General features: G+C 40.7%; 1 protein-coding gene across 3 annotated transcripts in view; it reads right to left on the bottom strand.

Moving 5' to 3' along the window:
• PPP2R3A (protein phosphatase 2 regulatory subunit B''alpha) overlaps positions 1-19,835 on the bottom strand; it is a 200,844-nt gene extending 181,009 nt beyond the window's left edge. For 2 of the 3 annotated variants that reach the window (XR_014823976.1, XM_021069482.2), the window contains exon 1: positions 19,707-19,835. The gene's annotated coding sequence lies outside the window, so the exon portion shown is untranslated. Of the gene's footprint in view, positions 1-19,133; positions 19,587-19,706 lie in introns of those variants that run through there. The other variant, XM_021069483.2, reaches the window with a different exon arrangement.
• Positions 19,836-21,225: the final 1,390 nt, after the last annotated feature.

Below are 21,225 nucleotides of genomic sequence, written 5' to 3'. Positions count from 1 at the left end.
GGAAAGAGACTTGACAGACATTACAGTACAGGTTTTATGGAAAATTTTGGTTATATTCCTAAAATTTTAGTCATTTACTTAATCTCATCTCCTAGGGCCCCCATTCCTGTTGGGTAGAATCAGCCATAAAGATTATTGGGGCAACAAAATTGCCTAGGGTCACAGAATGGACAGTGGGTGGTTCATGTTGTAAACTGACATAATCTTCCTAGGAAGATTACACTTAGGAGACTATTACATTCTTTCTGTGTGTGTGTGTGTGTGTGTGTGTGTACACATATTTTATAATCCTCTTCCCCCAACCTCCCCAGAGCATAGGGCACCAATCAATTCCTTTTCAAACAAGTTTTCTCTCCTATGTACTGAACAAAAGATGTCCCTATTTTTTAGAGACCTGCCTTATCCACAGGCTAGGTGGGACAACTTTATGAGTCACATGCCTTCTAATCCCTGGTCAAGCTTAGGTGACACAGTGACTCAAGGTAGGCTGATCATGTTTTCAGGCCTGGGGACTTGGAACTGAAACACTGAAATACTGTTGATTAGCTGAGATGGAGCTCTGGGTCTTAAAGTCCTACAGATCTGATGGCTGAGCCCACTGTTTCAGGCATCCACAATGAGTTATGTAGCAGGAGAAGCTAGCATTAAGAAAACAGAGCTGATAAAATACAGAGAGAAAGAGGGAGAAGCACATTCAATTTCTATGATGGCTGGTCATACTTAATAAAATCACAGTGAACTGATGTGCTCCATGTGTATTTTTACTATAAATAACATTTTCATCTGTATGTCTTTAAGTTGATATTTGTTCCTTAAAGCCAATCATTTCCTATGACATGCAAACATACACTTTCATTGATATTCTCTCACCTTTCCTTTCACCTCTTGCTTTCATAATACTCTACTGCCTTCCCTCTCTTGATTATTCTTCATTCAATCTGTAGCCAAAAATCTTGTGTAATAGATACTTATGTTTTTTTTTGTGTGTGTATTTTTTTTTAGCAGCCTAGAATCTTCTGGACATTCTAATCTTTGATTATAACGGGGCAGTTGAGCAACATGTGTCCATCTGCCCAATTTTAAGACCAAAGCAAAAACATGGATTAAAAGGAGGAAATTATTACCCTTTTGAAAGTGGGCCCCATCCCATGACCCATCCTGTCCCTATACTCTCATGATAGTACATGTCTTTTCCAGGCTGGCCATGGATCCAGGCCCAATCTGACAACAATCAGTGCAATCTCAGTGATCAGGCCTATAATGCAGATCAGTGTTTCCAACCTTTTTTGACTAATGAATGTTTTAAAATGTAATACTGCAAATTTAAAAAGCTCTTTAAAAAGCTATTTAAAAAATGCTTGTATGACACAAAATAAAGCAATTTTAAATAAAAAGTTTCATCTTAAATTAGCATATTATTAAAGCTTTATTATAAAGTTCATATAGCAAAGTCTTTAATTATACTGCATATATTTAAGGATAATTTTGACTTTTACTCACAGGAGATGAACTATTATATCATGTAAAGAAAATTACATGTTGTCAAATAAACTTGTCAAAAAAAATAAAAGATGGATTTACAACCAAATGCGTTTAGTTAAAAGTTGGACTTGGCACAAATGTACCTTGAAACGCAGGCTGACATTTAATTTGTTATAGCATCCAAAATAAACAAGCTTTAAAAATCTGATACTTAGAATTCTTCTATTTTGAGTTTATAAAAATCAACTGCTTATTTTGAAAATTCAGAGGTTCAGTTTTTTTAACCTATCAAGGTAGGAGAAATGGTTTCATGCTTGCTCTTTGAGAGAAGTTCTCAGCCAACAAATAAAATGTAGATCTTTTTAACTAATAAACAAAAAGCCAATTGGTTAGTATAATCCTATGTTTTTCTTTTTCATATTTTCAAGTGTTTAAATCTTTCCTTTTCAGACTGTTAAGTACCTAAACAGAGCACTACCGACTAAAATAACCATCTAGCTGTCCATAGACACTAGCTGTATAGTAAGTTGAAAATGAATTCTTTTAAGAACAAACGTCTTCCTTATTTAATACCACACTGAGTCTTTTAATTGACAATCCATTTTAGAAATGAAAGCATCTTAATTTGATTATATCCCTTCTATGTTTCATAATATTCAATATAGTATCTTTTTACCTTGCTATTTGGTGAATAAATCTGAAATGATTTTCTCTAGAGCAGCTTTAAGAATAGTAAATAGCAAATGCCAATCATATGCGTGTATGAAGACACATATGACTTTAAACCTAAGGCATGCCTGGCTAATGCTTTTTTTATATTTAAAATGATTAAAAAATAAAATGATTAAAGAATCTTATTTTGAAATAATTATAGATTTCTAGAAGAAGTGCAAAGAGAACACAGAGAAGTCCCTTATGCCCTTCACCCAGCTTCCTTTAATCATGCAGGTTTTTAAGTATTAGAAACAGGTTTTAAGTATTGATGTTTCATAAAATTCTGATCAGATGAATGCGACTTATGTATTTCATAAAGAGCATCTTGAAATAATTTTGCAGAATTATCATTTTTCATGCTCCTAATTTATATTTTTACATGTGTTTTAAACATGTTCCATCTTTAACCAACAGTTCATTATGAGTACAAACTAAGCTATACTTACAACTTACACTTAAAAACAGTAGATCCTTCTTTAAACTCTTCTAAAAAATAGAAGAGGAAGGAATACTTCCAAATTCATTTTATGAAGCCAGCATTATCCTTAATTCAACCAAACAAGGACACTGTAAGAAAATAAAATTACAGGCCAATATCCTTGATGAACAAGGATGAAGTGAAAATTCGCAACAAAATAGTTGCAAAGAGAATCAACAATACAGTAAAAGAATCATACACTATGGTCAAGTGGATCTATTTCAGGGATGTAAGGATGGTTTAACACTCACAAATCAATCAATGTGACACACCACATTAACAAAATGAAGGATAAAAAACATATGATCATCTCAATAGATGCAGAAAAAATATTTGAAAAAATTCACAATCCATTTATGATTAAAAACTTTCAACAAACTGGGAATAGAGGAAATGTCTCTCAACGTGAGCGAGGCCATATGTCACAAGCCTGGAGCTAACATGAGACTCAACAGTGAAAAGTTGAAAGCTCTTCCCCTAAGATTGGGAACAAGACAAAGATATATTATTCAACATAATACTCAAATTTCTAGCCAGAGAAATTAGGAAGAAAAGAAATAAAGTTATCCAAGTCAGAAAGGAATAAATAAAACTCTATTTACAGATAACATGGTATTGTATATAGAAAATCCCAAAGACTCTACCAAAAAACTGTTAGAACTAATAAACAAATGCAGAAAAGTCACAGGATAAAAAATCAATATACAAAAATTTTATATGCTAATAATGAACTATAATAAAGAGAAATTAAGAAAATAATCTCATTTATACTTGTATTAAAAAGAATAAAATACCTAGGAATAAATTTTACCAAGAAGGCAAAAGATGGGTACACTGAAATACTATAAGACACTGATGAAAGAAATTGAAGAAGACACAAATAATGGAAAGATATTCCAATTGGGATATACAAATGGCCAATAGGTACACGAAAAGGTGCTCAGCGTTGCTCATCGTCAGAGGAATATAAATCAAAACCACAATGAGCTATTTGCTTCACACCTGTTAGAATGGCTATTATCAAGAAGACACAAATATTGAGCACTGGCCAGGATATAAAGAAAAGGGAACCCTTGTGCACTGTTTGTGGGAAAGTGAATTGATAGAGCCACTATGTAAAACAATACTGAGGTTCCTCAGAATATTAAAAATAAAACTACCATATGATCTAGCAATTCTACTTCTGGGTATTTATCGGAAGGACAAACACTAACTTGAAAAGATATTTGCACTCTTATGTTCATTGAAGCTTTATTTATAACAGCCAAGAGATGGAAACAACCCATTGCTTTTTTTTTTTAATGGGAAAAACATTTTAAAAATCAGTTTATTAATTTCCAAAAAGTAATTATTGATACAAAAGCTATTAATGCCTTAATTATTTGAATTGATTCTGAGGTCAATTTATATAAGCTAATTCTAAAATTTCACATAGGAGTTCCCATCGTGGCCCAGTGGTTAACAAATTAGACTAGGAACCATGAGGTTGCGGGTTTGATCCTTGGCCTCACTCAGTGGCTTAAGGATCTGGCGTTGCCATGAGCTGTGGTGTAGGTTGCAGATGCGGCTCAGATCCTGCATTGCTGTGGCTCTGGTGTAGGCTGGTGGCTACAGCTCCAAATAGACCCCTAGCCTGGGAACCTCCCTAGAAAAGACACTAAAATAAAATAAAATAAAATAAAATAAAATAAAATAAAATTTCACATGGAAGAGAAAATGTGAGAGATGAGTCAAGAGAACCTGGGGTGAGGGGGACAAAGACAAAGTAGTTGTAGTATTTTTATCTTAAACTGAGCAGTGGGTAACAAGTGTTCACTGCTATGCTTTATACCTTACATACATTTTATAAATATTGTGCTATAGCTTTTAATATTTAATTTTTAAAAAGAACAAAAAAGCCCTTGTCTATCAAAAAATCACAATATATTATAGTATAGTAATACTATACTAAACTTTATATTAAATACTATACTTTAAGCTATAGTAGTTAAAAGTGTTATTAATGGCACAGAAGTAAAGATCAATGGAACTAGAGTCCTAAAACCAACCTATACATATGTAAGAATTTATTAACTGATAATGTGACATGCCACTTATTATAAAACTGTTATTGAAATGGACAGCCAACTGAACAAGATTCCTTCCTTACACTATTCACAAAAATAAATTCCAGATGAATTAAAGACAAATTTTTGTGGATACATCTGTGGCATGTGGAAATTCATGGGCCAGGGACAGAACCCATGCCACAGCAGCAACCTGAGCTGCTATAGTGACAATGCCAGATCCTTAACCCACTGTGTCATAGCAGGAACTCTAAGACTTAAATTTTATATAAAAGTATAAGATAATGTAAGATTCTATGTTTATATTTTCAGGGCAGGAAAAATATCCATTAAAAAGTTAGCAAAAAAAATCAGTAATAAACCAAAAATAAACAAATGGAACCTAATCAAACTTACAAGTTTTTGCACAGCAAAACAAAGCGTAAACATATGAAAAGACAACCCGCAGAATGTGATAAAATATTTGCATATGGAGCTACTGATAAAGGATTAATCTCCAAAATATACAAACATCTCATACAGCTATATATATAAAAATATGTGTGTGTGTGTGTGTGTGTATATATATATATATATATATATATATATATATATAAACAATCTAATTGAAAAATGGGCAGAAGACCTAAAAAGACATTTCTCTAAAGCAGACTTACAGATGGCCTATAGGCACATGACAAGATGCTCAACACTGCTAATTATTAGAGAAAATGCAAATCAAAACTACAGCGGAGTACCACTTCACACTAGTCAGAATGGCTATCATTAAGTCTACAAATAACAAATGTTGGAGAGGGAGTGTACTCTACATTCCTAGAGTAGCTAAAAGTAACTAAAATATTTTATTTAAAAACACATTACTGCTTTTAGTTATATTACACAATGAAAAAGAATATTAAGAGAAGAATGTATGGGAGCTTCCGTCATGGCTCAGTGGAAACAAATCTGACTAGCATCCAGGAAGACACAGGTTCGATCCCTGGCCTCTCTCAGCAGGTTAAGGAGCCAGCATTGCCATGAGCTGTTGTGTAGATCACAGAAGTGGATAGGATCTCAAGTTGCTATGGCTGTGGTGCAGGCCAGTGGCTATACTTCCGACTCAACCCCTAGCCTGGGAACCTCTATATGTTGCAGGCGTGGCCCTAAAAAGACAAAAAAAAAAAAAAAAAAAAAAAGAATGTAGGTACACACACACACGTATACATCTATATTAACTGAATCTCTTTGCTGTGCAGCAGAAATTAACAGCAATAAATCAATTATACTTCAATAAAAAAGAACTCAGTAAAAGCCATAAAAGCAAAGACAGGTAAGTATGACATCAAAATTGAAAGCTGTTACTAACAATGGAGGAGAACTCCAACAGACTGGAGGAAAATATACTATTTTCATGAATAAAGAAAGAGTATCTAGAATCCAAAGAATTTCTATAAGAAGTATTTGCTATGGAGCATATAACAGAACCCCCCCCCCAAAATAAGAGTGCTTAAAACAGAAGTTAAATTTTTCTCTTATGCAAAAGAAGTTGAAGGCTCTACCAAATGCTCAGAGACCCAGACTTTCTGGTTCACTGAGCTACTACCATGGTCATCATGGTCTAGGATAGCTATAGGAACTCCAGTCATTACATCTGTTTTCCAATACACAGGACAGGTGTGCAAGCGTCTTCTCCCATGAAGAAGACTTCAGAAAGTCACACCAAAACCTTCTGCCTATATACCATTAGCTAAAACTTAAACATGGTTCTACTTAGCTCCAAGGAGGCCAAGGAATATAGTCTTCTGGATGGATAGCAATAGACTTGGCTAAAAGCTGGGGTTCCTATTACTAAAGATGAAGGGAGAATGGATCATAGGAGGTAACGAGCAGTCTTTGCCATGCAATCAAAAAAAAAAAAAAAAGGAAATCAAAATGGTCAAAATCTTGACAAAAGATACTCAATTACAGGGAAATAAAAATTAAAATAAGGAGAGAGGGGAGTTCCCGTCGTGGCTCAGTGGTTAACAAATCCAACTAGGAACCATGAGGTTGCGGGTTCCATCCCTGGCCTTGCTCAGTGGGTTAAGGATCCGATGTTGCTGTGGTGTAGGCCGGCGGCTGCAGCTCTGATTAGATCCCTAGCCTGGGAACCTCCATATGCCACAGGAGTGGGCCTGGAAAGGGCAAAAAGACCAAAATAAATAAATAAATAAATAAAAGAGAGGAATTTTAAAACTTTTGAGAAGTAAAAACTTGCAAGTTGGTTAAGGCATGAGGATTTTTAACCTTTGTTAAATTTTTTAAGAAAGAGAACGTAGTCTACATTCTTAGTGTAGCTAAAACTAAAATATTTAAAAACACATTACTGCTTTTAATTATATTACATATTATATGGATACATAATATTAGTATAGGCACCTTGGGGACCAATTTGGAATTATCTATTAAAATTCTGATGATACAATTTTATTACCCAGTAATTCCATCCTTGAGAATCTATACAGTATAAACATTCACACATTTGCATAAGTACAAGGATGTTCATTGCAGTAATGTTTAAAAAAGGAAAAACTGGAAACAATCCAAGTGCTGATCATTAGGGGAATAGTACTACTTAATTTTCTTCATGGCCCTATTGCCACTATCTGATATTACATTATTTTATTTATCTACTTATTTGTCATCTAGGAAATTAGCTCATCTAGGAAGAGAGTAGAGGCAAGCACATATTTATATAATGCTTGTTTGGTTAAAAATTCATTAGAGGAGTTCCCATCGTGGCTCAGTGGTTAACAAATCCCACTAGGAACCATGAGGTTGCGGGTTCGGTCCCTGCCCTTGCTCAGTGGGTTAACGATCCGGCGTTGCTGTGAGCTGTGGTGTAGGTTGCAGACGCGGCTCAGATCCTGCGTTGCTGTGGCTCTGGTGTAGGCTGGCAGCTACAGCTCCAATTCGACCCCTAACCTGGGAACCTCCATATGCCACGGAAGCGGCCCAAGAAATGGCAAAAAGACAAAAAAAAAAAAAAAAAAATTCATTAGAAATAACATATTGTTTGTTTATTTATTTATTTTTGTCTTTTTGAGGGCCGCACCTGCAGCACATGGAGGTTTCCAGGCTAGTGGTCTAATTGGAGCTACAGCTGCTGGTCTATGCCACAGCCATATCAGATCAGAGCTGGGTCTTCGACCTACACCACAGCTCAAGGCAACGCTGGATCCTTAACCCACTGAGCGAGGCCAGGGATCGAACCTGCAACCTCATGGTTCCTAGTCGGATTCATTTCCGCTGCGCCACAACAGGAACTCCTATATTGTTTTTTAAAATGACGAATCAAAACAGATACCATTTCAGACTTAAAAAACGTGATCCTGCAGGAGGCCCTCCGGAAGGCCTGCAGGCAGAATGAGAAACAATGACCCAGATAAAGTCTCCAAGCTTGCTGTTCAGAGAGACTCTCACTGGACAATACCTGCTGCCCTTTAGGGTCTGAGACATTTTATAGTAGAATCACCATACTCTCTTCATTATGCAAAACTCTTAACTACCTTTTTTTATTTAAAAAAATTTTTTTATTATAGCTGATTTACAATGCTCTGTCAATTTCTGCTGTACAGCAAAGTAACCCAGTTTAACCACCTTTAATACGTGGATTCCAAGACTGCTGCCAGCACTGAGTGAACTTTCACTCACTGAGCAGGGCCTGCCATGGGAAAGAGGTCCCAACTAGAAAGCCAGGATAATGCTAAGACTGCTAAGATGTACCATGCTGAGAGAAGACAAAATGCTGACACCTGAGCCACAGTGCTTGAAGGGGGCTTGGCACTGGTAGGAGTGCTGTGCTCATCAGTACTCACAACAACGGGGCATTCCAGGGCTCCATCACCAAAGCTGTGAGGGAATACACCTGTGATCACAAAATGGAAGGACTCAGTTTGCTTTGCTATGATTTCTAAGTCCTTACCAACACACCCATTCACAGACGTTAATCTATGTTTTTTATTTCTAACCTCACAGATAAGCAGTTTTCAAACTACTTTTTTCTTTTTAATTGGAGGGACTCAGTTCAAATGAAAACTTAAAGAAGAATAAAACAAACAGGGGGAGAGAAACAGCCTCAGTGCTCCATCTTAGGGAAATGGGAAGAATATGCAGACTGTTGGGTGCTCTGGGAAGAAGAGTTTGAAAGGGAAGGGAGTGCTGAGAAAATGAACTTTCACAAAGACCTAAGGAAGATGAAGGAGGGAGCTTTGTAGATATTAGGGGAAAACAAAGGTGGTGAGGCAGGGACGCAGCTGCTTTGTTGGAGGAATAACAAAGTACCATTTGAGACTGGGACAAAGTAAGCACAGGGGAGAGTAGTAGGAGATGAGGTCAGAGAGATAAAGGTGGCGTTAGATCATGCAGGGCCTTAGCTAAGTGTCTGAGCTGAGAACTTATTTTAAAAGGGTCCGCCTACAGAACAGGCTCTTGGAGAGCAAGTACAGAAGCACGAAAAAGAGGCTATGACAATAATCCAGGTGGTATATACTGGTGGTTTGCACAAGGTGGAAGCGTAGGGCTAGTGGGATAGGACGAATTCTACATACATTTGGAAGGGAGAAACAACAATTGTTTGCTGATAGATATTGTGGGATAAAAGAGAAAGAAGACAGCAAAGATGATGCTGAGTTTTTGGGCCTGGGCTACTGAAAACAGAGCTTCTTTACTGAGATGAGACAAGCTGTGGAAAGAGTGGGTTTTTTTTTTTTTTTTTTTTTTGGTCTTTTTGGCATTTCTTGGGCCGCTCCCGCAGCATATGGAGGTTCCCAGGCTAGGGGTCCAATCGGAGCTGTAGCCACCAGCCTATGCCAGAGCCACAGCAACGCAGGATCTGAGCCGCGTCTGCATCCTACACCACAGCTCACAGCAACACCAGATCGTTAACCCACTGAGCAAGGGCAGGGACCGAACCCGCAACCTCATGGTTCCTAGTCAGATTCGTTAACCACTGCGCCACGACGGGAACTCCAAGAGTGGGTTTTAAAAGGGAAGATCAGGAGTTCCCGTCATGGCACAGTGGTTAATGAATCCAACTAGAAACCATGAGGTTGCGGGTTCGATCCCTGCCCTTGCTCAGTGGGTTGATGATCCAGCATTGCTGTGAGCTGTGGTGTAGGTTGCAGATGCAGCTCGGATCCTGCGTTGCTGTGGCTCTGGAGTAGGCTGGCAGCTACAGCTCTGATTAGACTCCTAGCCTGGGAACCTCCACATGCCACGGGAGCAGCCCAAGAAATGGCAAAAAGATAAAAAATAAATAAGTAAAATAAAAAGGAAGATCAGAAGTTCAGTTTTGAGATGTCTGTTAGATATCCAGATGGAGAGGTCTCAAGTAGGTATAGTTTGATATCAGAGTATGAGATTCAGAGGAGAGGTCTAACTTGGAGAAAAAATTTGGCGGTCATTGGTGGTAGTAGTTGGTGTATAGATGGTATTTAAGGTCGTAGGACTGGGTGACAGGGCAAGGAAATAGAATTGATAAGGAAGAGTAGAGGTTTGAGGAGTAAGCAGTGCTCAATCTTTCAGAAGTCAGGAAGATGATGAGGAACTAGCAAAAAGACTGAGAACTACCAGTAAGATGGGAGGAAATCCAAAGAATGTTCTGGAAGCTAAGTGAAGAAAGTATGTCAAAGAACAAGGAATAAATCAACTTGTGCAAAATGCTATTGAAAGGTCAAGTAAGAAAGACCGAAAACACTGGAGTTAGCAATGTGAAGGGTAAAGGCCTGATGAGCACAGACTCAAGAGAGCCTGGTGGGAAGGAACTAGATTCAGTGAGGTAGCTAATAGAGAAGAACAGGTCTGGAGGTGGGTGTAGGGTGAAAAGAGTTTGGTCTTATACTATAAGGCACTATCTCTGTAGTATCTGGTACAGTGCTTGGCACATAGCGCTAACTCAATAAATTTGCTGATTGAACTGAGATCACTAGCCATTGAATTAGGAAATAGTTCTAGAAGTTTAAAAGCTGATACAGTGAATTGTAAGAATTCTTGATCCAATAAAAAAGAAATGCCTTCATTCTCCTTCAATGCCTCCAAACTCTTCAGTTTTGAAAACTATGCCTAACACACCTAGTATAGCTATTCCCTAAATTTAAGAGAAATAGCAACAGAATTTGATAAATACATGATCTACAAGAAAATATTTTCAATTCTGGATAGGTACAATCTCTCCAACTACCTCTTGCACCTGGGACCCTGTGACTTTGTATCCAGGGGTAGAACACGAATCCCAGCCCTCTAGGTACATCGTGATTCACTATGCACTAGAATGGAAGACTTTTGGTCATTGCTTAAGGATCATATATCTAACAAGGATCATGTATCCAAAATATATAAGGAACTCTTAACTACTCAACAACAAAAAGGCAAACAGCCCAATTTAAAAATGGGCAAAAAACTTGAACAGAAGTTCAAAGAAGTCTCCAAAGAAGATATACAAGTGTCCAACAAGTACATTAAAATTGTACAACATCAGGAGTTCCCATCATGGCGCAGTGGTTAACGAATCCAACTAGGAACCATGAGGTTGTGGGTTCGGTCCCTGCCCTTGCTCAGTGGGTTAACGATCCGGCGTTGCCATGAGCTGTGGTGTAGGTTGCAGATGTGGCTCAGATCCTGCGTTGCTGTGGCTCTGGCGTAGGCCGGTGGCTACAGCTCCGATTCAACCCCTAGCCTGGGAACCTCCATATGCTGCGGGAGCAGCCCAAGAAATAGCAAAAAAAAAAAAAAGACAAAAAATAAATAAATAAATAAAATTGTACAACATCATTAATCATTAGGAAAATGCAAACCAAAACCATGAGCTACCACTTCACTTCCACTAGGATGGCTATAATCAAAACCAAAACAAAACCAGAAAGTAACAGATGTTGGCAAGGAAACTGGAACTTTTGAACATTGATAGTGGAAATGTAAAATGGTGCAGCTGCTGTGGAAAACAGTTTTGGTGGTTCCTCAAAAAGTTAAATATAGAATTACCAAATGACCCAGCAATTCCAATCCTAGGTATACACACAAAAGAACTGAAACAGGTACTCAAGCAAAAACTTGTACAAAAATGCTCATAGTAGCACTATTACAATAGCCAAAAGGTACAAACAGCTGAAATGTCCATCAACTTATAAACAGATAAATAAAATGTGGTATATCCATTCAATGGAATTATTACCCAATCATAGAAAGGAATTAATATTGTTTACATAAAGGAACACATGCTATAAATGAACCCTGTAAACATGATGCTAAAAGAAGCCAAACATAAAAAGTCACATATTTTGTGATTTATACGAAATGTCCAGAATTGATCACTCCATAGAGAAAGAAAGCAAATCAGTGATTTCTAGGAAATAGGAAGAGAGGAATGGGGAATGACAGCTTAATGGCTACAAAGTTTCCTTTTGGGGTGATAAAAATATTCTGGAATTAGATGACTGCACAGCAATGTGAATGTATTGCACACTGAATTGAACATTTTAAAATGATTAAAATGGTTAATTTTATGTTATGTGACTTTTAACTCAATAAAAAGTAAATAAATCACACAGCTCACATTTGACAGACCAAGGCTCGCACCTAAGAACTCTTAAGTCTTCTATCCACTCAACCATTCTGTCTCCGTTACAAACCAAAGGAGCTCTAGACAAACTTGGTAGTGAACTTTTTCCTCCATCTACCACCATCCAGGCATAGTACCTAATTATATTTGTGATAAAATAATTCCCACATTTGGCCAAGCACATACACGTTTCTAAACATTTTTCCTTACCAGAGACTCCCAGTACAAACCTTCTTAGGCCAAGGTCTGCTATTCATATCACAAAGTCATCCTTTAGAAGTTAATCATCATCCACCTCACTAATAATCCTTGGCATTTTCCAACTCCTATGGTTTCTCTTCAGCTGGTAGATCACAACTCTTAGAAGCATGAAGTGCAAAACTGACCCTGAAGCCCTCCTGTGCCAGATTAAAGCTGCCAATGAGGCAGAGATGGGTAAAAGACAGACCAGCAGTGAACATCAGCATGACAATCCACTCTAGAGAGTCACTCTAACCTGAAGTCCTCAAGGTAACAGCATTCATACAACCTTTTAGGAACCAAAGTTTGGTGTTTTCTTCTTCTCTTTGAGTTCAATGAGGGTCTACTCCTCCAATTTATATCAATACCCTTTAATCACTGACAATGATGAAGACTTCAGAGTATGAGAGATTTTACATGCATGCAACTGGAAAACCAAATTGCACCATCAAATTAATTGGAAAAAATACAGCTGCAAAAACTATTCCTAGGAATCTGACAGCTCGATACATATTTCCTGACATAGCTAAGTATTCCATTTTCAATATACCAACAATCTGGGCTTTGTTCATCAGTTCAATGGGAAGTGATGTCAGGGACACTGGAGTCCTGCTGGCCTTTAGGAGCTCTATGGCTTCCGGATAAGAAAGAGACCAGGGCCTAATCACCAATCTGTCTCAGGGTCCATGCAAAATATCTCCTTAGTGAAAGGCACAAAGTATCCAAAACAAATGTAAGTAAGACCTCTCTGAAATGAAGTAGACAGGTAATCAGGAACCACACAGACACCTCCCTGAAAGGTTAAGGGAAGCATCTGGGTAACCAACACAAACGGAGCACCTACCTTAGAGACATATAAGACACCTGGCCCTTCCTCATTACTCCACTTTTGGGTAAACTTCTCGAGAGATTTTTCCAACATTCACCATTTCCATTTTCTTACTTGCTACTCACTTCAATACGGTTTCTGCCTCTTTCAGTCTCAAAGGGTTCTTGCGGAGGTCAAAGACTCCATCTTGCTAAATTCAACACATCATTTTTGGTCTACCTCTTTACTTGTTAACTGCTGTTTTTAAAATACTCTCTTCCTTTGCCTTTTATGACACATCTTAAACTGGAGTTAAAGTAAGCTTATAAGACAAAAATATAGTTTAAATTACTCCTGAAAATTCTTTAAATGGCCTATTATGTAAAGCATACCTGTGTTTTGTGTACATAACTCTATGGAGTAGTGAACTGCATATATGCATACATGCAAAATGAATAGTAAATATACCTGCAAGACAAAACAGTGCCTCTCATCTAATTAGAAACATCTTCAGGTGTATTGGGTTAAGCCTGCATACCTTAACTGCCAGCAAGGTACCATTCCATTGTACCTCTCTGGCCACTTCTCATCCCTTTCCTGGGGCTACTTTCCTCTATCCAACTTTGAAATGCTGGGCCTGAGCCCTCTTCTCAATCTCTATCAGTGGTTCTCAACGTCCACTGCTCAGTGGTATCACCTGAAGATCTTTTAAACATCCCAGGGTGAAATGCAGACCAAGTAAACAGAAACAGGAATTCCTGGGTAGGCCCTAGCATCAGTACTTTGTAACCATTCAATGTTTCCAGTGTGTAGTCAAAATGAGAATCACTATTTCATACTCTCTTCCTACAGCAGCATCACAGATCACATACTCTAATGCCTACAGGGTCAGAAGGAAAAAAAAAAAAAAACCTTGGCAGGAATAAGTTTTAGGGAGTGGTAGGCTCTCTGGCGAACAAGAAAACAGCTGGGATCAGCTGTGACATAACTCCAATCAACTGTTCCCATATGGGAAAGCCAGCTCAGTAGTGTTACATCTTTTCACTTTGAAAGAAAAGCCCCAAATCTGGATTTTCATGGGAAATCTTGGGATTTTAAGTTACTGGCAACTCACTCAAAATTAAACAACAACAAAACCATTGTATGTGAAAAAACAAAACACATGTGTAAACCAGATTCTGCTATGGCTGTGCAACCTCTGCTCTGGGTTGATTCAATCTACATCCTTCAATTTACATCTAAACATTTGTATTCTCAGTTCAGCCCACTCTTCTGGGCTCTGGATTTGAATTATCAGAGGCTTATGTGACCTCTCTGCTTCTCAACCAGTCTTTTTTTTTTTTTTTTTGTCTTTTTGCCATTTCTTGGGCCGCTCCTGTGGCATATGGAGGTTCCCAGGCTAGGGGTCGAATCGGAGCTATAGCCACTGGCCTACACTACAGCCACAGCAATGTGGATCGGAGCCGCGTCTGCAACCTACACCACAGCTCATAGCAACACCGGATCCTTAACCCACTAAGCGAGGCCAGGGATCGAACCTGCAACCTCATGGTTCCTAGTCAGATTCATTAACCACTGAGCCATGACAGGAACTCCTCAACTAGTCTTAGAGTAAACTGTAATTTAAACCACCTCAAAACCATTGTTCTTTCCACTGTCCTCCAGTTCCACCATTCACCTGGCTGGGCAAGCAAGAAGCCTGAGCTTCATCCTATGCACTTATTTCTCTCACTGCTTGTACCACATCAATTATCAAACCCTATCAATTATGCCTCCTAAATATATCCCCTGCATACATCTACTTCTCTCCATCTCCTCTGCTATCACCTTCGTCCTAGTACCCATCTCTTTTCTACCTTTCCAGTGTAGTTTCCCCTCTGTATCCATGGATATGAACCTGCAGATATGGAGGGATGACCATACTATGCCATTTTATATAAAGAACTTGACTATCTGTGGACTTTGGTATCAAAGGGGGTCCTGGAACTAATCCCCAGTGGATACTGAGGGTCGACTCTTTTAGCCAGCTTAGGCCGCTGTAATAAAATACCATAGACCGGGTAGCTTAAACAATAGAAATGTATTCTCTTATAGTTCTGGAGGGGAGAAGTCCAAGATGAAGGTCTGACACCATTGGTTTCTGGTAAGGACTCTCTTCCTAGCTTGAAGATGGCTACCTTCTCACAATGTGTTCACATGGCCTGTCCTCCCTCCTCTTCTTCTAAGGCCACCAACTTTATCGGTTTAGGGCCCCACTCTTATGACCTCATTTAACCTTAATTACCTCATAAAGACTCTATATCCAAATATAATCACACCAAGGGTTAGGGCTTCAAAAGGCAATTTAGGGGGACACAATTCACTGTACATCACATTGTAACCTTAGTTAGTCAGTTGTCTTCAACCTTCACTATTGTTCCCTCCCAAGCCGTTCTCTCCAGTATGAGCAGAGTACTCTTTTACAACCACACTTACAGATGTGTGTATACATATTTGACCAGATAATTCCACTTCTAGGAATTTATCCTACAAACATATCCACATACATGTGAATTAGCATACGTTCAGTACTGTTATGGTAAATTATTGGAAACAACTGTTTTTCAACAGAGGAATGATTAAATAATCTGTGGTCTATCTGTACAATGGAATACTATATAGTCATTCAAAAGAGTAAGGAAACCATATATTGGAATGGAAAGATTTCAAAGACATTGTTAAGGGAACAAAGCAAGAAACAGTGTGTACAGTATGCTACCATCTGTGTAAACAACAGGAGGAAAGAATATGCATTTGCTTCAATGCCCATAGAAAATGTCTAGAATGATAACACAAAACTTGTAATGGTGGTTACCCCTTTAGAAGGTATGGAGAAAGTGGCAGCTGGGGAAGGGAGTAGGACCCACTGCAGACTTTCTGACCTAATGGGCCTGGAGCATGGCCCAGGCACTAGTATTGTTTTAAGTTCCTCTTGTAATTCTGATAAGCAGGCTGGACTGAGAAGTGCTGCTCACCATAGCCTGAGCTACTTTCCCAGAATGATACTGTATCTTCTGGCCCTATCACTCTCCATCCTCTAACCATACTGGCTGGAGTTCCCAGAAAAGGTCCCGTTCCTTCTCCTGGGAACACTGTCCCCCTAAGCTTCGCCTTGTAACTTCTATTTACTCTTTAGACTCAATCTTACCTTAAAAGTTATTTCCCAAGGAAATTTTCCCTAGTTTCTAAGCTAGGTCAAAAACCCCTGTTTTATATACTCAGAGCACCCTGTACTTCTTCCAGAATCTATCACAATTGTGATGAGACACTGTATAACTATACATGTATGTATCTGTCACTGTTTAGACTGTAAGGTCTAGGAATGCAGACACCACATCGTGGCATTTACTGCTGTATTTCCAGATTTCAATTAATACCTGGCTGGCAAAGGAGGCCCTCTCTCAGATATCTGTTAAATGAATGAATGACTGCTCCTGCCCTCAAACCTAGCAGAGAAAACTGACACAGAACAAATGAGAATGCAGTGTCATTAGTGTTAAGATAGCAGTCCATTTAAAACCACTGTTCTCAACTGGGGGTGATATTGGCCCTCCCAGGACACATATGGCAATGTCTGGATGCATTTTTGATTGTCAAAACTGTGTAGGTTGTGTAGCTGTTTGTCACAACTGTGTATTGTGGGGTGGGTGGGATTACTGGAAACTTTTTTTTTTTTTTTTTTTTTTTTTTTTTGTCTTTTTGCTATTTCTTGGGCCGCTCCCGCGGCATATGGAGTTTCCCAGGCTAGGGGTCTAATCGGAGCTGTAGCTGCCAGCCTATGCCAGAGCCACAGCAACTCGGGATCCGAGCCGCGTCTGCAACCTACACCACTGCTCACGGCAACGCCAGATCGTTAACCCACTGAGCAAGGGCAGGGATCGAACCCGCAACCTCATGGTTCCTAGTCGGATTTGTTAACCACTGCGCCACGACGGGAACTCCAGATTACTGGAAACTATTAACTAGAGGTCAGGGATGCTGCTAAACATCCTATAATGCACAGGATAGCCTCCATAACAAGAATTAGCTGGTCCAAAATGTCAATGATACCTCTAACTTAGAGGATGGTCATACCCAAATGAGTGATCAATTCTACTCCAGGAGGTGGGTTTTTTTGGGGGAAAGGGGTGAGGAGAATGTCAAAAAGGCTTCAGAGAGGAAGTAAAGCTTTAAGCTGTGTGTTGAAGGATGGCAGGGACCATATTGTGTAGACTAGGTTTGTAATGTAAAGCCTCTGAAGAGATTAAAAGCAAGTTATGGTTTGAAAAGGTACCCCCATCAACTACTCCATACTCCAGTATTACTCATCTCTTTTACACCCTTCTTGCTGAAACAAAACTTTCATCCTCTTAGGGCCATAGTTTTAGCTAAGAATTAAGGCCAAATTAATTCAAGCTAAGATAAATTCAGATAGCCCTTTCACTCTCCAGAATGTTAGCTGCATTTTAAAACATGCAAATACTTATGAATACAAATAAATCTTAATGTTTAAACTGCTTACTGTTCAGATTACTTGTGGATAAAGCTATTTTCTTTCTTTTTGTCTTTTTAGGGCCGCACCGTGGCATATGGAGGTTCCCAGGCCTCCATATTCGATGATCAGGCTAGGGATCGAATTGGAGCTACAGCTACTGGCTTACACCACAGCCACAGCAATGCCAGATCAGAGCTGCAACTGTGATCTATATCACAGCTCACAGCAACGCAGGATCCTTAACCCACTGAGTGAGGCCAGGGATTGAACCTGCGTCCTCAAGGATACTAGTCAGATTCGTTTCCCCTGAGCCATGATGGGAACTCCTGGATAAGACTGTTTTCAAACCAACAGCCAGGTTGGTCTTGGTAAAGAGTTCTCCAAAGCTTTCTATATATATATTTTTAACTTTCTTTCCCCTGTCCTCAATTTCTGAGCTCCCAGATTTAGAAAAGGTCCAAGTTTTTTCCACAAGTATCTCATGCTGTAAGTTCTTCCGCCAGAGAGGACAGGAGAGACATTTGTGAATGTATTAAATGTGAATAAATTGTACGTATAATTTAGAAGTGATCTACAGATTTTTTAAAAACAGCTTTACTAAAAGTCATAGATACTCCTAGAAGAAATGAAATTGGGATAATCTTAAATGGTATTACCAAGGGAGAATACGGTGCTTTACTACAAAACAAGCATGCTCTTATGAGCTAGAAGTACACACGCTGCTCCAATATGGCCATTCTTAGGGTCGCAGACTGAGTGCTCTCTTTTCAAGAAACTGAGGCCTGAGACTAATGAAGAACAAAGAAAAACGCCTGGCACAGAAGGTTTGAACGACATTTTGTACATAAGTGATTGGAGAAGGAACACTTCCTCAGATTTTGGAAAGCTCTACAAATCATTCTTTTTTCTGCTTACATTTTGAGAATTTTTATTTCGTGTTTCCAGACCATTTCCTAATAAGAAAATACCTTATAATTTACAAAGAGCAATTTATCCTCCCTTACATTTACTGACCACTAAAACTGGATACAATTTCCTTAAGCTTTACCAGAGTCAGAGGATTGGTTATAATATGAGCACAGCACAGTTCAGATGCAACATCAACTCCAAGACTAGCCAGCTGGTTTCCATCGAAAGGTCCCCCAGGAGAAAGCCCGTCGGAGGCGGCGGCCGGGGTCGGCGGGGGAATGAGGCCCACCTGGGCGGCCCAGCGGCAGCCACGGGGCAGGGCCGGGGTCCGTGTAGCCTCCGTTTACCTTTGTTTCAGGTACTCTCGCTCCCTGCCAGGCCTGGGATCCCACCCGAGGCCCCGAGCTGGTGACACATCCTTCTTTGGCCAAGTCGGGCCGAGGTTGGGCAGGGGGCGGGGAAGGAAAATAAAGCCTCAGCGCCTAACGACGTGACTCTCAGTTCTTCCAAAACGTTGGCATTTGTTTCTCTGCCAAGCTTTCCTGTTAACAAGTTCCCGAGGGCTGAACAGGCGAACTGGCCCCGGAGCCCCAAAAGTGGGAGGGACCAGGCCGTCCCCCGCCTTCCCTCCTCCGTGGGCGCCCCCGGGCAAAGCCGTTTCCACACCTCCTGGGCTGCCAAGGCCCGGGACCTAGCTGGGCGTGCCGCGGCGCCCACACCGCCTAGAACCCGGACTTCCACGGCTCCGCCAGCCTGACCAGCGCCGCGCGGCCCCGCCAGCCCCTGAGCCAGGCCGGTCCCCGCCCCTCTGCCCCGCCCGCCAGGGCCTCCGCGCGCCGCCCCTCGGCCTCACCACAGCCCGCGGGCCGGACCCGGGGCGCGAGGGTTCCAGGTCGCTCCGCGGGCGGCCCCACGCCTACCTCGGCGCCCGCGGGTCCTCTTCTGGCTGCTGCCTCTGCTCGCGTACAGCGCTGGCCGCCAAGGCGCCCGGCGGCGCGGGACGTGCAGCTGCGAGCGCTGCGCCTGAGGAGCCGAGGCCCGAGTGCGCCCCGCCCAGCCGCCCGTCCACCCCCTCCCACCCCCCGACCCCTCCCTCTGCTGCGGGCTCGGCGCCCCGCCCCGCCCACCAGGCTCCGCCCCTCCCTCGGGCCCCGCCTGCAAGGCCTCGCCCACTCTGCCGGCTGTAGCCCAAAAGGGGGCTGTCAGGGGTGCCACGAGAGCCGCCTTGGCCGCTTCCCGAACAGTCCCCCTGTGTGGCGGCTCCGCAGGGACGCGATTAGTAGTGCTCACTACTGTTTGGTGGATGTGAGTTTCTCTCGGATTTGTTATTACCGTGATTGTTATTATTACTGATATCGTTGTTGCTGTTATTGTCGTTAGTTTTTTTGTCCTCCTGTAGAGACTGGATGGTTCCATTGAGCCCAGAGGCTGCTACGGGCAGGTGGTCCTCGCAGCTGACCAGCCACTTCAGGTCACCTGGATCCTACCAGTGACAGCGCCACATTTCATTATGAAATAGTGAACAAGTTGGGTGAATTTTGAAAGAAGAGATACTTATTTTTTATTTTTTGTCTTTTTAGCTATTTCTTGGGCCGCTCCTGCGGCATATGGAGGTTCCCAGGCTAGGGGTCCAATCGGAGCTGTAGCCACCGGCCCACGCCAGAGCCACAGCAACGCGGGATCCGAGCCGCGTCTGCAACCCACACCACAGCTCACGGCAACGCCGGATCGTCAACCCACCGAGCAAGGGCAGGGACCGAACCCGCAACCCCATGGTTCCCAGTCGGATTCGCCAACCACTGCGCCACGACGGGAACTCCCGAGATACTTATTTTTAACTGCAATTGTTAAATATAACACAAATACAGAAAGCCATATATAAAACCAATGTATAACTTATGAGATGTACTGACATACACTCTTGGATTTAACACCACGTAAAATGATCTGGCTTAAAACACAAACTTCATTGACATAAACTTCATTGATAGTTGGGAGGACTCAGCTTGAGAAGGTTCTCCCCAAATTGCCTTCTTTGTAACTGACACAGGAACTTATAGCCCCCTCCCCACCCCATTCATGTGCTTTCAGACACTTCACTCACATTTGAAATGTTTGAAATTGTAAAATTCTTAATTAAAAAGATAAATCAGGAGTTCCTGCTGTGGCGCAAGGGAATCAGCAGCGTTTTGGGAGCGCTGGGATGCAGGTTCTATCCCTGGCCCACTACAATGTGTTAAGGATCTGGTATTGCCACAGCCACAGCATAGGTCACAACTGCAGCTGGCATCTGATCCCTGACTGGGGAACTCCATATGCCTCCGAGTGCCAATAAAAGAAAACAAAACAAAAAAGATAAATCAACTAATACATAAGCATATAAGTAACAACAAATAAGTCATTCAGATTAAATAGCATGAGTAAGGAGTAGCTAAGGAT

This window comes from Sus scrofa, chromosome 13 (genome assembly GCF_054392235.1).
Source record: "Sus scrofa isolate SSC_HxYL_T2T_F1_AM1 chromosome 13, Sscrofa_HxYL_maternal_Yorkshire_Landrace_v2.0, whole genome shotgun sequence".
Lineage (NCBI taxonomy): Eukaryota > Metazoa > Chordata > Mammalia > Artiodactyla > Suidae > Sus > Sus scrofa.
The sequence above is the reverse complement of the archived record's forward strand: the minus strand, read 5'-3'. Positions and strand labels throughout refer to the sequence as shown.